This window comes from Nomascus leucogenys, chromosome 18 (assembly GCF_006542625.1).
Source record: "Nomascus leucogenys isolate Asia chromosome 18, Asia_NLE_v1, whole genome shotgun sequence".
NCBI classification, from domain to species: Eukaryota; Metazoa; Chordata; class Mammalia; order Primates; family Hylobatidae; genus Nomascus; species Nomascus leucogenys.
Window position 1 is genome coordinate 36,451,681 of NC_044398.1, and position 18,132 is coordinate 36,469,812.

Sequence of the window (18,132 nt, forward strand, 5' to 3'; positions counted from 1 at the left end):
TGAATTATATGAATTATCAAATTAAACAACAGTTTCCATTTAAAATAATAACATTTATTTTGGGAATATACAAACCAGACAATGAACTAGATGTTTTATATGTATTATTATTCACTTTAGCCTCATAATACTTTATGGATAGGTTAAGTAACTTGCCCAAGGTCACAACACTAGTACATTCAAAAGCCAGGATTCAGGCCGGGCTCGGTGGCTCACACCTGTAATCCCAACACTGAGGCCGAGGCTGGTGGATGGCTTAAGCCCAGGAGTTTGAGACCAGCCTGGGCAACATGGTGAAACTCTGTCTCTACTAAAAATAGAAAAATTAGCCAGGCGTAGTGGAGCACACCTCTACTCCCAGCTACTCAGGTGGCTCAGGTGGGAGAATCACCTGAGCCTGGGAGGCAGAGGTTGCAGTGAGCAGAGATCACATCACTGCACCCTAGCCTGGGCCACAGAGCAAGACCCTGTCTCAAAAAATAAAAAATTAAAATTAAAAAGCCAGGATTTAAACCAAGGTATGTCATACATAAAATCATTTTTTTTTTGAGACGGAGTCTCGCTCTGTCGCCCAGGCTGGAGTGCAGTGGCGCAATCTCGCCTCACTGCAAGCTCGGCCTCCCGGGTTCACACCATTCTCCTGCCTCAGCCTCTCCGAGTAGCTGGGACTACAGGCGCCCGCCACCACGCCCGGCTAATTTTTTTTTTGTATTTTTAGTAGAGACGGGGTTTCACTGTGGTCTCGATCTCCTGACCTTGTGATCCACCTGCCTCGGCCTCCCAAAGTGCTGAGATTACAAGCGTGAGCCACCGCGCCCGGCTAAAATCATTTTTTGCTAAAACACTCTTTTTTTTTTTTTGAGACAGAGTTTCACTCTTGTTGCCCAGGCTGGAGTGCAATGGCGCAATCTCGGCTCACCGCAACCTCTGCCTCCCGGGTTCAAGCAACTCTCCTGCCTCAGCCTCCCAAGTAGCTGGGATTACAGGCATGCACCACCACACCCGGCTAATTTTGTATTTTTAGTAGAGACAGGGTTTCTCCAAATTGAGGCTGGTCTCGAACTCCTGACCTCAGGTGATCCGCCCACCTTGGCCTCCCAAAGTGCTGGGATTACAGGCATGAGCCACAGCGACCGGCCTAAAACACTTTAAAGTGTGGTCTGCAAAGGAAATATTTTCAGTTTACTTGGCAAACATTAATATTCTCTCTTGAATACAGCTTCTAAATGTTAAGGAATGAGAAAGAAGAACATACTTGAAAAGAATATTACTGAAAAATGCAGTGAGATGTCTGGAAGAAACAAGCAATGGCTGTGTGCCTACTATGTGCCACATGCTGTGCTGGCTATATTAAAAACCTCAACACTTCACTGTTACAGCAGCCTTGGGAGGGAAATATTGGTAATCTCTTTTACATATGAAGAAACTGAAACATAGAGAAACCTTCAAGGTTACAGAAGTTGCAAGGGACAGAGTTGGAATTGGAAATCGAATTCAGCTCATTAATACATATCACTAGTGCTTACTAGGGGGCATTTCGAATAGAATATTAGAAATCTCATCACATACAACTCAAACCAACCTATTTTTTCTTTGCTCAGGGAGTTGTTGTTGTGAAAACTGAAAAATCCCTATAGATTTTTCTTTCAATAGCCTTATTTTAAATAATTATCCATACTTAGGTTATATATGTTAAGTACTGCCCATAAACTCCAAAAGTTGATTGCTATGAAAACCAAACGGGCATCCAGTAGTAAATGTGAAAATATAAGCAATTCTGTCCTATATACATTGTTTTTTTTTTTTTTTTTTTTTTTTTTTGAGACAGAGTTGCCCAGGCTGGGGTGCAGTGGCACGATCTTGGCTCACTGCAACCTCCGCCTCCCGGGTTCAAGTGATTCTCCTGCCTCAGCCTCCCGAGTAGTTGGGACTACAGGTGCATGCCACCATGGCTAGCTAATTTTTATATTTTTAGTAGAGACGGGGTTTCTCCATGTTAGCCAGGATGGTCTCGATCTCTTGACCTCGTGATCCACCCGCCTCAGCCTCCAAAGTGCTGGGATTACAGGCGTAAGCCACCGGCGCCCAGCCCTATATACATGATTTTGAACATACTGACAGATGGAGAAAACCACTTTGGAAAAGATACTTCACATGTTCTAGAGACGATTTAAACCATTAAGCATTCTATGAAGCTTCTGAAGGTCTGTCAGATTTTAAATGACAACAGTGAAATTTTAAAACAAGAACAGGAGAAGTCAGCACCAAAGCTAGTTTAACATTAATAATAAGTGAGCCAATAAATAGGTCTATGTTTGCCCAGGCAGGTTTTGCTTATTATGTCAGTTGGAAAGCCACAAGGAAACTGGTTTTAACCCTTAATACAACCTGTATCATGACACCATCACTTTACCAGAAATGTAGCTGATGTCAGCATAAGACTGAGACAGTTCACATTTAAAACTGTTGTCTCCTTTCCAACTATTTTCATAATTCATTCATGGTATAGGATTGAGACTATTTCCTTAAATGGAAAAAAAAATGGGTAATTAACATTGAGAACTTTCCATGTGCCAGATACTATATGAACTGTCTTAATTTTCATAGCCACCCTGCAAGATATTATCCTCATCTTTTTAGAGGAAGAAACAAGTTTCAAGAAATGAAGTAGGTTTTCTAAGGCCACAGCTATAGTAAAGAGGTGGAGCTGACATTCAAGCTTGTATATGAATTATTATAATTTCCACAGCAGTACACAGCTGTCATTTTCTTTACCTGCAAAACTAAATAAATAATGTTAAAAATAAAAGATGCATGATCTCCAAGATCTCTAAACATTAAAATTTTACAATAAACTGGTTGAGGTGACACATGCCTGTATTTTCAGCTACTCAGGAATTTGAGATTGGCCTGGACAACATAGCAAGACCCTGTCTCTAAATTTAAAAAACAAATTACAATAAGATAATCTTAGACCAGAGAAAGGAAAGTGAAATAGTTATTTGGATTATAAACTGTTTTAGTACCTCAAATGTAATGTGTGGTGGTGACAATATCTTTGGTTCCTGGGAAGGTCATTGTGAAAGGGAATATAAAATGCCCTGAAGTCAAAATACGAGGCTCTCAAATAGAAAAATAAATATAACATTTAAGTATTATCAACAGAGAACCAAGTTAGAAAAAACTACTCATAGTCTGAAATAATGCTGTTTAAAAGACTGCAGTCACCAGTGTAAACTGACTCAGGCAACACTTCCCAGGGTCCATGCCGTGGACAACTGACTCATCTGTCTATAAATACTAAAAAATAATAAAGTTCCATAACCAAACAAGATGGGGAAATGCTGGATTTAATGGTAAGCCTGTTTCCATACTGGTTATAGGCCTGAGAGCCCTATGGAGCAAGTCTTTCTGGATTTGAATCCCAGCTCTTCCATTCTAGCTTAGCCATGTGGCTTAAATGAGACAGCTGCTGTAAAGACTGGAAACAATAATGCATGTGGGAGCCTTAGAACAGAGCCTTAGACAGTGCTCAATAAATGTTAAATCATTAATAGTAACATCATTTCCCAGAGCCTTTATTAATCTAAGTTGAGGTTCATTGTGAATTACCAAGGGGATAGAGTTTGCAGTTTCTCAAACTTATTGGATGATAGAACCCACTTTTTCATAGAATATCCCTCGAGAAAACTGGTTAATGTCTTTAAAACAAACAAAACTCTTCAAAACAATAGAGAATTCCATCACCAAAATACAATGTTGTTTTTTGTTTTCTTGGGTTTTTTCAGACAGCGTTTCCCTCTGTTGCCCAGGTTGGAGTGCAGTGGCACAATCACAGCTCACTGCAGCCTCAACTTCCTGGGCTCAAGAGATCTTCCCACCTCAGCCTCTCAAGTAGCTGGGACTACAGGTGCATGCCACCATACCTGACTAATTTTTTGTATTTTTTGTAAAAACAAGGTTTTGCCATGTTGCCCAGGCTGGTTTCAAACTCCTGGGCTCAAGCCATCTGCCCACCTCAGCCTCCCAAAGTGCTGGGATTATAGGCGTGAGCCACCACACCCAGCCTAAAACGTTTTTAAAAACTGAATTTTTCTTCACTAAATTTTCCTTACCTGCTACCACTTGCCTTTGAGCTAAAGTTGTTTTTTTTTTTTTGAGACTGAGTTTCACTCTTGTTGCCCAGGCTGGAGTGCAATGGTGCAATCTCGGCTCACCAAAACCTCCACCTCCCAGGTTCAAGCAATTCTCCTGCCTCAGCCTCCTGAGTAGCTGGGATTACAGGTACGCACCACCACGCCCAGCTAATTCTGTATTTTTAATAGGGACGGGGTTTCTCAATGTTGGTCAGGCTGGTCTCAAACTCCCCACCTCAGGTGATCCGCCCGCCTCCGCCTCCCAAAGTGCTGGGATTACAGGCATGAGCCACCTTGCCCGGCCGGAGCTAAAGTTCTAATAGATGACACACTCTGATGTTCACTAAAGACTTGGGAACGTTGTCTCTACTTCATAAATCCACTCCATAGCTGGATCCTGTATTCTGTCATAACCAGCAACTGCTCCTCCCGTTCAATCTTCAATTCCACTATCCAGTCTTGAACACCAACCACTTTATGTCCCAGCAGCCACCTTCTGGTTTCATTCGTTCCCTATTCAGCCTAGACTCCATGGCCCACCACTTCAAACACTCTCGCTACTGAAATATCTTGCCTCCTTACCCTCTCTGTCACACTGACACATAAAACCCAGGCCAAGATCAATCCAACTGTTCAACTGTGTGCTCACCCAGGCTGCTGAGCCCTGAGAGAAGGAGGAAATCATTCATACAAATATATACCACAGCCGTGAAAAATCCATGATTCCATTTTTTCTAAGTATTCCCACTCGGCTTGCCCTCTCACTTCCCTCAGAGGCTTTCTTGAAATTCTCCTTTTCTCCTCAAACAGTCCCCTACAATCATCATTTCCTCCCCGCTACAATCTCAGTGATGACCTTAGACCCACTTCACTGAAAAAAATCAAGTGTTGATATCCCAAATTCTCACCTGCCACCCAAACACTTCCCCATCTGCACCATCTATTGTTCCTTTATTCCTACTTCAGTGGAAACTGTATTCTTGTTTGTACTGCAACCCAGTATCTTCATTCCATTCCCACTAACCTCAAAGACAATGTACAATCAATCATACACATCTCCTTTATTCTACATCTTCAACTTCTCCCTTCCTTCTTCCTTTTTCCATTTAGCATATAAACATGCTGAAGTCTCTCTCATCTAAACACAGCCTGCCTCTCTACCTACTATCTCATTATCTCTCTATGAGCAAAGCTTCAAAAAGAGCAAAGCTTTCTGAAAAGAATGTCTGCACTTACTGTCTCCACTCTCAACAAATATCCATGCTTAGTCCTCAGCAACCTGGCATTTATTTCTATCATGGAGACTCCACTGAAGCTGTTCTACAGAAGGTGGCAATCAGCTGCTTAACACCAAAATCAAGAGACACTTCCCTGTCCTCATATTCATTCAACTGTGGGCTACAGATGGCTCTTAAAATTTCTGTCTTCATTTAATAAATATTTACTGAAAGCTACTTTGTTGATACGAACTTCAGATAAAATGATGAACATGACACAGTCACAAGCCCTCAAGAAGCTTAAAGTTTCTATGATAATTCCTACTCCTTCCACCTCTCAGATCACTCCTTCCTTCTCTACTCAACCTTTAGAGCTGATATTCCCCCAGGGCTCCTTTCTTTGCTCTTCTCACATCCATCCCAGGATTAATGTGTTTACATTACCTATTCATTGATGTTGACGAAATTTTTATCACTAGCTTAGAATTCTTGATCTTTCATCCTCCTCAAACTGTCTAGTCTCAATTTTTTGTCCTCTTCCAAGTAAAACTTTCAGAAAACTATCTTTGCACACTCCACTTCCTCATATCCAATCCACGTTTTAACCCATGACAATTTGACCACCACTACACTGAAACTCCTCTTAGAACGTCACCACTACCTCATTATGTTAAAATGGACGTGCTTATCATTATTCAAACTTTCAGGGCATTCTCAACAGAACTGACCCACTCCACTATCTAACCTGTACAAGTGAAATTTGGCACAGCTGTATACTGGGCCCTATTCTATTTCCCACACTCTATCCCTAGGTGTTCCTACCCATTCCCATTGTTTTAAATATGATTTATGCTGGGCGCAGTAGCTCACACCTGTAATCCAAACACTTTGGGAGGCCGAGGCAGGAGGATCACCTGAGGTCAGGAGTTCGAGACCAGCCTGGCCTGCATGGTGAAACCCCCGTCTCTACTAAAAATACAAAACTTAGCCAGGCATGGTGGCCCACGCCTTAATACCAGCTACTCTGGAGGCTGAGGCAGAAGAATCACTTGACCCCGGAGGTGGATGCTGCAGTGAGCCAAGATCGCACCACTGCACTCCAGCCTGGGCGACAGAGCGAGACTCTGTCTCAAAATAAATAAATAAATAATTATGACTTATAACTCTGGTCCACATCTTTCCTGAGCTCTAGCTTCATTTACTCAACTCTCCACTTGGCAACCCCATTTGAACAAACTCAATTTATCCAAAATGTCCTTAATTTTCCCACTAAGTCTCTTCCAGAACTACCGGAGTTATTAAAGCCAGAAACAAAGAACCACACACGACTACTTACTTTTCCTCACCTCTCATATCAAACTATCTCCAAGGCCGGGCACGGTGGCTCACGCTTGTAATCCCAGCACTTTGGGAGGCTGAGGCGGGTGGATCACGAGGTCAGGAGATCGAGACCACAGTGAAACCCCCTCTCTACTAAAAATACAAAAAAATTAGCCAGGCGTGGTGGTGGGCGCCTGTAGTCCCAGCTACTCCGAGAGGCTGAGGCAGGAGAATGGCGTGAACCCGGGAGGCGGAGCTTGCAGTGAGCCGAGATCGCGCCACTGCACTCCAGCCTGGGTGACAGAGCTAGACTCTGTCTCAAAAACAAAAAACAAAAAACTATCTCCAAAATATGTTTTGGCTATTCAATTATCTTCAACTCACTACTATGTCGTAATATAGCTATTGTTATTTCTTCCCTAGAGTACTGACTGGTTTTTTGTTTGTTTGTTTGTTTGTTTTGAGACGGAGTCTCGCTCTGCCGCCCAGGCTGGAGTGCAGTGGCGCGATCTCGGCTCACTGCAACCTCCACCTCCCGAGTTCAAGTGATTCTCCTGCCTCAACCTCCAGAGTATCTGGGATTACAGGCACCTACCACCATGCCTGGCTAATTTTTGTATTTTTAGTAGAGAAGGGGTTTCACCATGTTGGCCAGGCTGGTCTCGAACTCCAAACCTCAGGTAATCCACCTGCCTTGGCCTCCCAAAGTGCTGGGATTATAGGCGTGAGCCACTGCACAGGGCTTGACTGGCTTTCTAACCAAGTTCACCAATGTCACCTTGTCCCTACCAATCCAGTCTCCAGGAGAAAGCTAAAGTGATCTTTATAAATATAATATAAAATCGCTTCTCAGCCTTTTGGCTAAGATCAAGTGTAAATATAATATAAATATAAATTGAAACACATCACTCTATTTAAAACCCTTCAATTGATATGTTGGGAATCTAATTTTAAGGTAGTAACAGAGTATTCTCTTTCCCACAAACAGAATGTTGCTCCAGTTCTCTGGCAAATCATTCTGTGGGTCAGTGGCATTCAACTACTTCAGTGCAAAGACAAATATAAGACACAGAAGTTAACCGGGTTAACTAAAGATTACTAAACTTTTACTAAACCTTACTAAAGGTTACTAATTATTTAATTCCAAAGCAAATACCATAATTTATCTTTTTGTTTTTTTTTTCAAGACAGTCTCGTTCTGTTGACCAGGCTGGAGGGCAGTGGTGTGATCTTGGCTCACTTCAACCTCCACCTCCTGGATTCAAAGAATTCTCGTGCCTCAGCCTCCCCAGTAGCTGGGATTACAGGCATGTACCAACATGCCCAGCCAATTTTTGTTTTTTTAATAGAGACGGGTTTTCGCCATGTTGGCCAGGCTGTTCTTGAACTCCTGGCCTCAGGTGATCCACCCGCCTTGGCCTCCCAAAGCCTGGGATTACAGGCTTGAGCTACTGCACTCGGCTGTAATCTTTTTTAATTGAGATAAAATTCGCATAGCATACAATTTACCATTTCAAAGTATACAATTCAGTTTTTAGTGTATTCACATTTTGCAACCATCTACGCTAATTTCAGAACATTTCTATCACCTAAAAGGAACCCCATAACTATTAACAGTCATTCCCAATTGCCTCCCTCCCCCTCTCCTAGAAACCATTTATCTCTTTTCTATCTCTATGGATTTCCTGTTCTGAACATTTCACGTAAGTGGGATCACACAATATGTGATCTTTCGTGGCTTCTTTCACTCAGCATAATGTTTATAAGGTTTGCCATGTTGCAGCATAAATCTGTACTTCATTCCTTCTTATGGCTGAATAATACTCCATTGTACAGATGGACCACATACTGGTTTTTGTTTTTGTTTTTTGAGACAAAGTTTCGCTCTTATTGCCCAGGCTGGAGTGCAATGGCATGATCTCGGCTCACTGCAACCTCTGCCTCCCAGGTTCAAGCGATTCTCCTGCCTCAGCCTCCCAAGTAGCTGGAATTACAGGCATGCGCCACCATGCTTGGCTAATTTTGTATTCTTAGTAGAGATGGGGTTTCTCCATGTTGGTCAGGCTGGTCTTGAACTTCCGACCTCAGGTGATCCACCTGTCTCAGCCTCCCAAAGTGCTGGGATTACAGGTGTGAGCCACCATGCCTGGCTGGACCACATATTGTTTATCCATTCATCAGCTGATCTACATTTAGGTCTTGCTCTGTTTTATATGTGCCTTATGTGTCACATGGCATATGTGTCATATGGCTGTGTCATATGGCAACTGTATGTTTAATTTTTTGAGGAACTGCCAGACTGTTTCCCATAGCATCTGTACCATTTTACATCCCTATCAGTAAGGAACCCTATAAGGGTTCCGATTTCTCCACATCCTCACCAACAGTTGTTGGGGTTTTGTTTTTTGGGTTTTTTTTTTTTTTGAAAATTTTTTTAAGTTATTATAGTCATTCTAGTGGGTGTGAATTGGTATCTCTATTATTATTATTATTATTATCATTATTATTTTAGAGACAGAGTCTTGCTCTGCTGCCCAGGCTGGAGTGCAGTGGCACCATCACTGCTCACTGCAGCCTCAACGGCACAGGCTCAAGCAGATCCTCCCACCTCAGCCTCTTGACTAGCTGCAACTACAGGCACAAACCACCACGCCTATCTCCCTATGTTGCCCAGGCTGGTCTCTAACTTCTGGGCTCAAGTGATCCTCCTGCCTCAGTCTCTCAAAGTGCTGGGATTACAGGCAATAAGCCACCACACCTGGCCTCACTGTGATTTTCATTTGCATTTCCCTAATGAATAATGATGTTCAACACCTTTTCATGTGTTTATTTCATGTGTTTATTTGGCCATTTGCACATTTTCTTTGGAGAAATATCTCTGCAAATTCTTGGCCCTTTTTTCTTTTTTTTTTTTTTTGAGACGGAGTCTCGCTATGTCGCCCAGGCTGGAGTGCAGTGGTGCGATCTCCGCTCACTGCAACTGCAGCCTCCTGGGTTCAAACCATTCTCCTGCCTCAGCCTCCTGAGTAGCTGGGACTACAGGCACCCGCCACTACACCCAGCTAATTTTTTCGTATTTTTAGTAGAGACAGGGTTTCACCATGTTAGCCAGGATGGTCTCGATCTCCTAACCTCGTGATCCACCCACCTTGGCCTCCCAAAGTGATGGGATTACAGGCGTGAGCCACCTCACCTGGCCTGCCCATTGTTTAAATTGGATTATTTGCTTTTTTCTTATGGAGCTGTGATAGCTCTTTACATATTCTAAATACTAGACCCTTAACAGATACACAATTTGCAAATATTTAATCTCATTCTGTAGGTTGTCTTTTCACTTTATTAATTATGTCCTTTGAAACACAGAAGTTTTTAATTTTGGCCAGGTGCAGTGGCTCACACCTGTAATCCCAGCACTTTGGGAGGCCAAGGCAGGCAGGTTGCTTGAGCCCAGGAATTCAAGACCAGTCTAGGCAACATGGTGAAACCCCACTTCTTTTTTTCTTTCTTTTTTTTTTTTTTTTTTTTGAGACAGACTTTTGCCCTGTCAACCAGGCTGAGGTGCAGTGGCACGGTCTTGGCTCACTGCAACCTCCACCTCCCAGACTCAAGAGATTCTCGTGCCTCAGCCTCTCGAGTAGTTGGGATTACAGGGGCATGCCACCATGCCCAGCTAATTTTTGTATTTTTAGTAGAGAGGGGGGTTTCACCATGTTGGCCAGACTGGTCTCGAACTCCTGACCTTAAGTGATCCGTCTACTTTGGCCTCCCAAAGTGCTGAGATTACAGGAGTGAGCACTGTGCCTGGCCCCCATTTCTATAATACAAAAAATACAAAACTTAGTGGGATGTGGTGGCACATGCCTATAGTCCCAGCTACTCAGAAGGCTGAGGTGGGAGGACTGCTTGAGTCTAGAGAGGTTGAAACTGCAGTGAGCCATGATGGCACTACTGTACTCCAGCCTGGGCAACATGATGAGACCCTGTCTCAAAAAAATAGAAACTTTAAAAAAAATTTTTAATTTTAAGGGCCAGGCGCGGTGGCTGACGCCTGTAATCCCAGCACTTTGGGAGGCCACGGTGGGCAGATCACGAGGTCAGGAGATCGAGACCAGCCTGGCTAATACGGTGAAACCCCGTCTCTTCTAATAATACAAAAATTAGCTGGGCGTGGTGGTGCGTGCCTGTAGTCCCAGCTACTTGGGAGACTGAGGCAGGAGAATCGCTTGAACCCAGGAGGCAGGGTTGCAGTGAACCAAGATGGCGCCACTGACTCCAGCCTGGGCAACAGAGCAAGACTCCATCTCACCAAAAAAAAAAAAAAAAATTTTAATTTTAATAAAGTCCAATGTATCTATTTGTTCTTTTGCACTTTTGGAGTCATATTTAAGAAACCTGCCAAATCCAAGTTCATGAATATTTACACCTACATTTTCTTCTAAGCATTTTATAGTTTCAGTTCTTATATTTAGGTCTTTGATCCGTTAAAATGATAATTCTTGAAAGCTCAGAATTTCAATCATAAGACCTACAGGCTTAAGAGAAAAGAGAGCTTTTTTTTTTTTGAGATGGAGTCTTACACTGTCACCCAGGCTGGCGTGCAATGGCGCAATCTCAGCTCACTGCAACCTCTGCCTCCCAGGTTCAAGTGATTCTCCTGCCTCAGCCTCCCAAGTAGTTGGTGTTACAGACACCCGCCACCACTTCCAGCTATTTTTTGTATTTTGAGTAGAGATGGGGTTTCCCTGTTGGCCAGGCTGGTCTCGAACTCTTGACCTTGTGACCCGCCCGCCTCGGCCTCCCAAAGTGCTGGGATTACAGGCATGAGCCATTGTACCTAGCCAAAGAGAACTTTTTATTTATTTATTTAGAGAGACAGGGTCTCTCTCATTGCCCAGGCTGGAGTGCAGTGGTAGAATCATAGCTCACTGCAGCCTCAACCTCCTGGGCTCATGCGATCCTCCCACCTCAGCTTCCTGAGTAGCTGGGACTACAGGTGTATGCCAACATGCTCAGCTAATTTTTGTATTTTTTGTAGAGACAGGGTCTCACTATGTTGCCTAGGCTGGTCTCAAATTTTGGGCTCAAGTGATCTTAACTGTCAGCCTCCCAAAGTGCTGGGATTACAGGGATCAGCCTCTGCATCCAGCCAAGATTTAATATTGATATAGAATCTATGAAATTACTTATTCCTTTGTAAAATGTAGTAACATACATTTTGAACTCAAATGTGTGTGTGTTTATATATGTGTATATAAAATTAATCCTCAGAACCATACCACTGCACCTGGCCAAGACAGCTTTTTAAATTCTAAAACTGTGATTTTAACTATCACCAACCAAATCAAGAAAACTTTCATGGCAGAGTTTGTCATGTAAACTCCAGCACGGAGGAAAGGCAGGTGATGACATAAGTACAGTTCTTTCACACTGATCAAGATGACATAAAAACTTGGGGGAAGAGTTCAAAGAAAAACAAGAGTTAAAAGAAAAGAGTGGATGTAAATTTAGAATTTTTACCTCCCGTCCTATCTGGAGCTAAATCTTATTTGAGGGGCCAGGTGAGATGGCTCATGCCTGTAATCCCAGCACTTTGGGAGGCCGGGGAGGGTGGATCACCTGAGGCCAGGATTTCGAGACCAGCCCGGCCAACATGGCGAAACACTGTCTCTATCAAAAATACAAAAAATTAGCCGGGTGTGGTAGAAGCGCCTATAATCCCAGCTACTCGGGAGGCTGAGGCAGGAGAATCGCTTGAATCTAGAAGGCAGAGGCTGCAGTGAGCTGAGATCGAGCCATTGCCCTCCACCCTGAGCAACAAGAATGAAAGTCTGTCTCAAAAAAAAAAAAAAAATCTTATTTGTGGAAGGGTAAGAAAAATCTCCAGTGTTTGTGGGGAAGGACCCAGAATGGGAAATAATTGTGTTTCCCTTTCCCAAGTTATGGTCCAGGGACTGTAGCCATTTAGCAAAACCTTGCACCTAATACAGTATCATGCCTTGCTAAAGGCATAATAGCCAATGACATGCCCAAACCATATTCCTGAAAAGCTGCTTTATTAGGGTCCCAAGCATATTAGCACTCACCATTGGGCCAGTATACCCAAAAGAGCCTGGGATTAAGGAGGACCCAGCATGCACAGATGTGTTGCCCAGGGGCTACAGTAGTAGCAGGGACATCATCCTCAGAAGTGGCAGAGGCAGACAATCCCATTCAAGACCAAGCCAGTCATTTGCAATGGCTCAGAAGGACAGAGGACAGCACAAAGATAAGACGACTCTCCCTTAATGCCAGGAAAAATTACAAGATTTCTCTACCAATACCATCTACCATTGGAAAAAAAGGGAAGGGGTGGGCTCTGTGAGGAAACTGAGTATTTATCCAAAGGACCAAGTATTTATCAAGGGTTTAGATTAACATGTAATTAATTTAGTTAAACCAGAAGCTACCGACTTTTTATCCTAAAGCGGCAAGATTGTTTAGCAGGATTGTTCTCTATTACCTAGTAGAAACAAAGCTAAGGAAATTTTAGTTATTTAGAAATGAATTTGGCCAAGCACAATGGCTCGCACCTGTAATCCCAGTACTTTAAAAGGCCGGGGTGGGAGGGTCACTTGAGCCCAGGAGTTGGAGACCAGCCTGGGCAACATAGCAAGATCTCATCTCTAGGCCAGGCACGGTGGCTCAAGCCTGTAATCCCAGCACTTTGGGAGGCCAAGGGGCGGTGGATCACTTAAGGTTAGGGGTTCGAGACCAGCCTGGCCAGCATAGCAAAATCCCGTCTCCACTAAAAAATACAAAAATTAGGCTGAACGCAGTGGCTCACGCCTGTAATCCTAGCACTTTGGGAGGCCAAGGCGGGCAGATCACCTGAGGTCCGGAGTTCGAGACCAGCCTGACCAACACGGAGAAACCTCGCCTCTACTAAAAACACAAAATTGGCCTGGCGTGGTGACGCATGCCTGTAATCCCAGCTACTCGGGAGGCTGAGGCAGGACAATCACTTGAACCTGGGAGGCGAAGGTTGCAGTGAGCCGAGATCACGCCATTGCACTCCTGGATAACAAGAGTGAAACTCCGTCTCAAAAAAGCAAGAAACAAAAATTAGCCAGGTATGATGACGTGTACCTGCAATTCCAGCTACTTGGGAGGTTGAGGCACAAGAACTGCTTGAAACCAGGAGGCAGAGGTTGCAGTGAGCCGAGATTGCGCCACTGCACTCCAGGCTGGTGACAGAGTGAGACTGCCTCAAAAAAAAAAAAAAAAAAAAGTCATCTCTAAAAAAAAAACAACAAACGAAAGAAAATTACACCTTTGTATATTTAAGTATGTAGTCTACAAAATTTATGCCTACTATACTTCCATTTCGGTTTTCCACTGCACAAAAGGTAAAATGTAAAGCACTTGCCTATATGATCTGATGCTTATCCACCTGTCCAAAATCACAACATTCTCCACTAGGACAACCACAGTCACACTGGATTTCTGTCCATTCCTAAAACATATCAAGGTCTTTTCTGTATCACAGTTTTTCCATACGCCATTTCCTTCACTTAGGATGCCTTTCCCATAGCTCTTTAATAGGTTGCTTCAACTCAGCCTTTAATTTCAGTTTAAATGTTTCTTCTTTTAAAGGCCTTCTCTGAACACCCTATATAAAGTAGGTATTCCCCGTTATCCCATAGCACAGCACCATATTATTTTTTTTCTTTTTTCTTTTCTTTTTTTTTTTGAGATGGAGTTTCCCTCTTGTTGCCCAGGCTGGAGGGCAGTGGCAAGATCTCGGCTCACTGCAACCTCTGCCTCCCAGGTTCAAGCAATTCTCCCGTCTCAGCCTCCGCCGCAGCTGAGATTACAAGGGCGCACTACCATGCCCAGCTAAGATTTTGTACGTTTAGTAGAGATGGGGTTTCACCATGTTGGCCAGACTAGTCTTGAACTTCTGACCTCCGGTGCTCCACCTGCCTCAGCCTCCCAAAGTGCTGGGAATACAGGCATGAGCCACTGCACCTGGTCTTTATCCTACATTTTAAATCTCTTTTTTTTTTTTTTTTTTTTTTTTTTGCCAATTATTGCTCTAGATTAATATCTATAGAAAAAAAATAGTCTCTCTGTGCTTCACTGGTTTTCGATGGCCCTCCAAGAATGCAATCACAAGGATTCCACATTTATTGGGGAAACTGTGGAGGAGAGTAACTATGTAAAGGGCACTTTGAAAATCCACCCCCATGTATCTTCAAAATAGTCTCATCCCAAGCTATCCTTCTGATGATATATTACTATAACATAGAGAATCCAATGAAACTGTCATTTCTGCCTGTAGGACAACGAAACTTCTAATTTCAACATAAAGGCCAGTTTAGCCCTCTTATTTTAATCCACTTGCCTATGTGTTACATTGATGATAACAAGTTGCTAATGGCAACTTCATCTGAAAGTCTGTTGAAATCATTTGAGCACCTGATATTTCATTATAATCCTCAGATTATCCCCAGAAGTTGAGGATGGATTTCTGTTCTCTCTTCCTGTCTAGTAAGAGTAAATACGACAATGTGAAAACTACTTCCTTAAAAGCTGTCAATAGTAAAAAGCTGTTCAAAAAACAGAAGGCATAATTTTAAAACTGTTATTGTATAAGATCTCAAGGAGAACTAGAATTTGAAGACTCTTTACTGTATACAATATGAAACTGCAAATATCATAATTCCTAGTTTCATATTTAAGAATGTTCCCCCTCTTGTAAATTGTGTTAAAAAAATATATTATCACAGTAAGACAGCAGAGAGCAAGTCAGTTATTTTCTGTGGCAAATATGGCAGACACTGTGAGTTTCTAACAATTATTCCTTCTGGCCGGGAACAGTGGCTCATGCCTATAATCCCAACACTTTGGGAAGCTGAGGCAGGTGGATCACCTGAGGTCAGGAGTTCAAGACCAGCCTGGCCAACATGGTGAAACCCCGTCTCTACTAAAAATACAAAAAATTAGTCAGCCATGGTGGCAGGTGCCTGTAATCCCAGCTACCGGGGAGGCTGAGGCAGGAGAATCGCTTGAACCCAGGAGGCGGAGGTTCCAGTGAGCCGAGATCCCACCATTGCACTCCAGCCTGGGAAACAAGAGCAGGACTCTGTCTCAAAACAAACAAATAAACAAACAAACAAAACCAATTATTCCTTTTCTACCTTTCTTCCTGGCTGGCACAGTCTGCCTATACTTCAGAGGCCAAAAGTGCCAGTAAGTCTTCCTTGTAGCCTCCCTTACAGCCAGGGCGTGGCATGTAACCAACCCAACCCTAGCTACTAGGGTCTAAGAGAGTTGAAGGTAGCTGGCAGGCCTCTGGAAAAGGTTTCTTCACTAATACCGGGATATGCACAGGAGGAAACTGCTGTTTCTCCATAGAACTTAGTTATGGCTACATGTGACCCCTGGAACTGCTGAAGCCATCTTACAACCCTTAGGAAAGACATCACAAACTTGCTGAATGTGTAACAGAGAGAAGAGCAGAGTAGGTATCTGATGGTATCACTGAGCCCTTGGACTGACAATGGAAAAGCCCTGCCTTCAGACTTCTTGTTAGATAATGTTATCTTGGTTTATGGCTTTCCTTTAAGCCATTTTTATTTGGATATTGCTACTTGAGGGTCAAGGCATCCTAAGGAATCTCTATCTTCTTACTTCAGGTCCAATTTCCTGAGCTGACTCAACATTATCACTGTCTCTACCTTGTGCCTAGTCCTTCACTGACATGTCTTTCACTAAGAAGCAAGCGCAACATAATTATACTCACATATATGCTTCACCTAAAGTCTGTTTCTTCTGCAACACCTCTAGAATGGTCAAGGAGAAGGTACTTTTTGCTTCTCTGGTGTATTTTTCAGTTATGTCTGTTTTTAACAGCATTATAGATGTGCCCCAATTTTTACCTTACACTTCCTTTCTTATCCTCTAACACCATAGTGAAATTACAATTGATCTAAAAGTTTCAAAAGCAAAATGCTCAAGATAGGATAAAGATTTTCTTTTCTAGACGGTGGTCCACAGCATTAAACAGAGCTGAATGGCAAGGCATCTTGAATGATGAATAACTGAATGTGCCATTCTTTATATATAAAGAAAACAAAAAACCTGACCTCTATTTTAAAATGAAGATAAAGAGAGGCATAATAAGTAACATACAGGTGAGATCAGAATCCTACCTTAGTGGCTGGGTGTGGTGGCTCACACCTATAATCCCAACACTGGGAGGCGGAGGCAGGCAGATCACAAGGTCAGGAGTTCAAGACCAGCCCGGCCAACATGGTGAAACCTCATCTCTACTAAAAGTACAAAAATTAGCCGCGCGTGGTGGCGGGCACCTGTAATCCCAGCTACTCGGGAGGCTGAAGCAGGAGAATCACTTGAACCCGGGAAGTGGAGGTTGCAGCGAGCCAAGATTGTGCCACTCCTCTCCAGCCTGGGCGACAGAGCAAGACTCCATCTCGAAAAAAAAAAAAAAGAATCCTACCTTAGTGCAGTTAATTTGTTAATATATTTTTTAAATTTTCATTTTCATTCTTTTTCTACTTTTTATTTTTTTCCTAATTTAGCTCCCATTTATAAGCACAGTTAATTTTTTCTTTTTTTTGAGATGGAATCTTGCTGTTGTCACCCAAGCTAGAGTGCAGTGGCGCCATCTCGGCTCACTCCTGGGTTCAAGCGATTCTCCTGCCTCAGCCTCCCAAGGAGCTGGGATTACAGGCACTCGCCATTATGCCCGGCTAATTTTTGTATTTTTGTAGAGACAGGGTTTCACCATGTTGGCCAGGCTGGTCTTGAACTCCTGACCTCAGGTGATCCACCTGCCTCGGCCTCCCAAAGTGCTGGGATTACAGGTGTGAGCCACCGCGCCCAGCCAGCACAAATTTTTTTTTTTTTTTTGAGATGGAATCTTGCTCTGTCACCCAGGCTGGAGTGCAGTGGCGCGATCTCGGCTCACTACAACCTCCGCCTCCCGAGTTCAAGCGAGTCTCCTGTCTCAGCCTCCCAAGTAGCTGGGATTACAAGCACCCGCCCGCCATCATGCCCGGCTAATTTTTGTATTTTTGCAGAGACGGGGTTTCTGCATGTTGGCCAGGCTGGTCTTGAACTCCTGACCTCAAGTGATCCACCCACCTCGGTCTCCCAAAGTGCTAGGATTACAAGCGTGAGCCACCATGCCCGGCCAGCACAGTTAACTTTTAAGAGACCTCACATGTTTCTTGCATGATGGCTTAAAAGGATAAGATCCTACATTTTTCATGTTTACTCACAACATGAAAGGAACCCTTAACCAAGAGTAGATAAACCTTTGTGAGATCTCCAAACTGCAGCGCAGTTGAACGGGACAATAAAAACTCGCGTGGTGAGAGCTTGTGGGTGAGTGACTCCTTTCCAGCTCACGCCAGCCAAGCATAATCCAACTCCGGGTGCCACGCCGCTCTCTG

The 18,132-nt window shown here is 43.4% G+C and overlaps 1 protein-coding gene across 1 annotated transcript in view; it reads right to left on the reverse strand.

The window, feature by feature from the left end:
* The window catches only part of LOC100587392 (shieldin complex subunit 2), an 83,244-nt gene that overhangs the window by 64,718 nt on the left and 394 nt on the right, over positions 1-18,132 (reverse strand). The window lies entirely within an intron of this gene.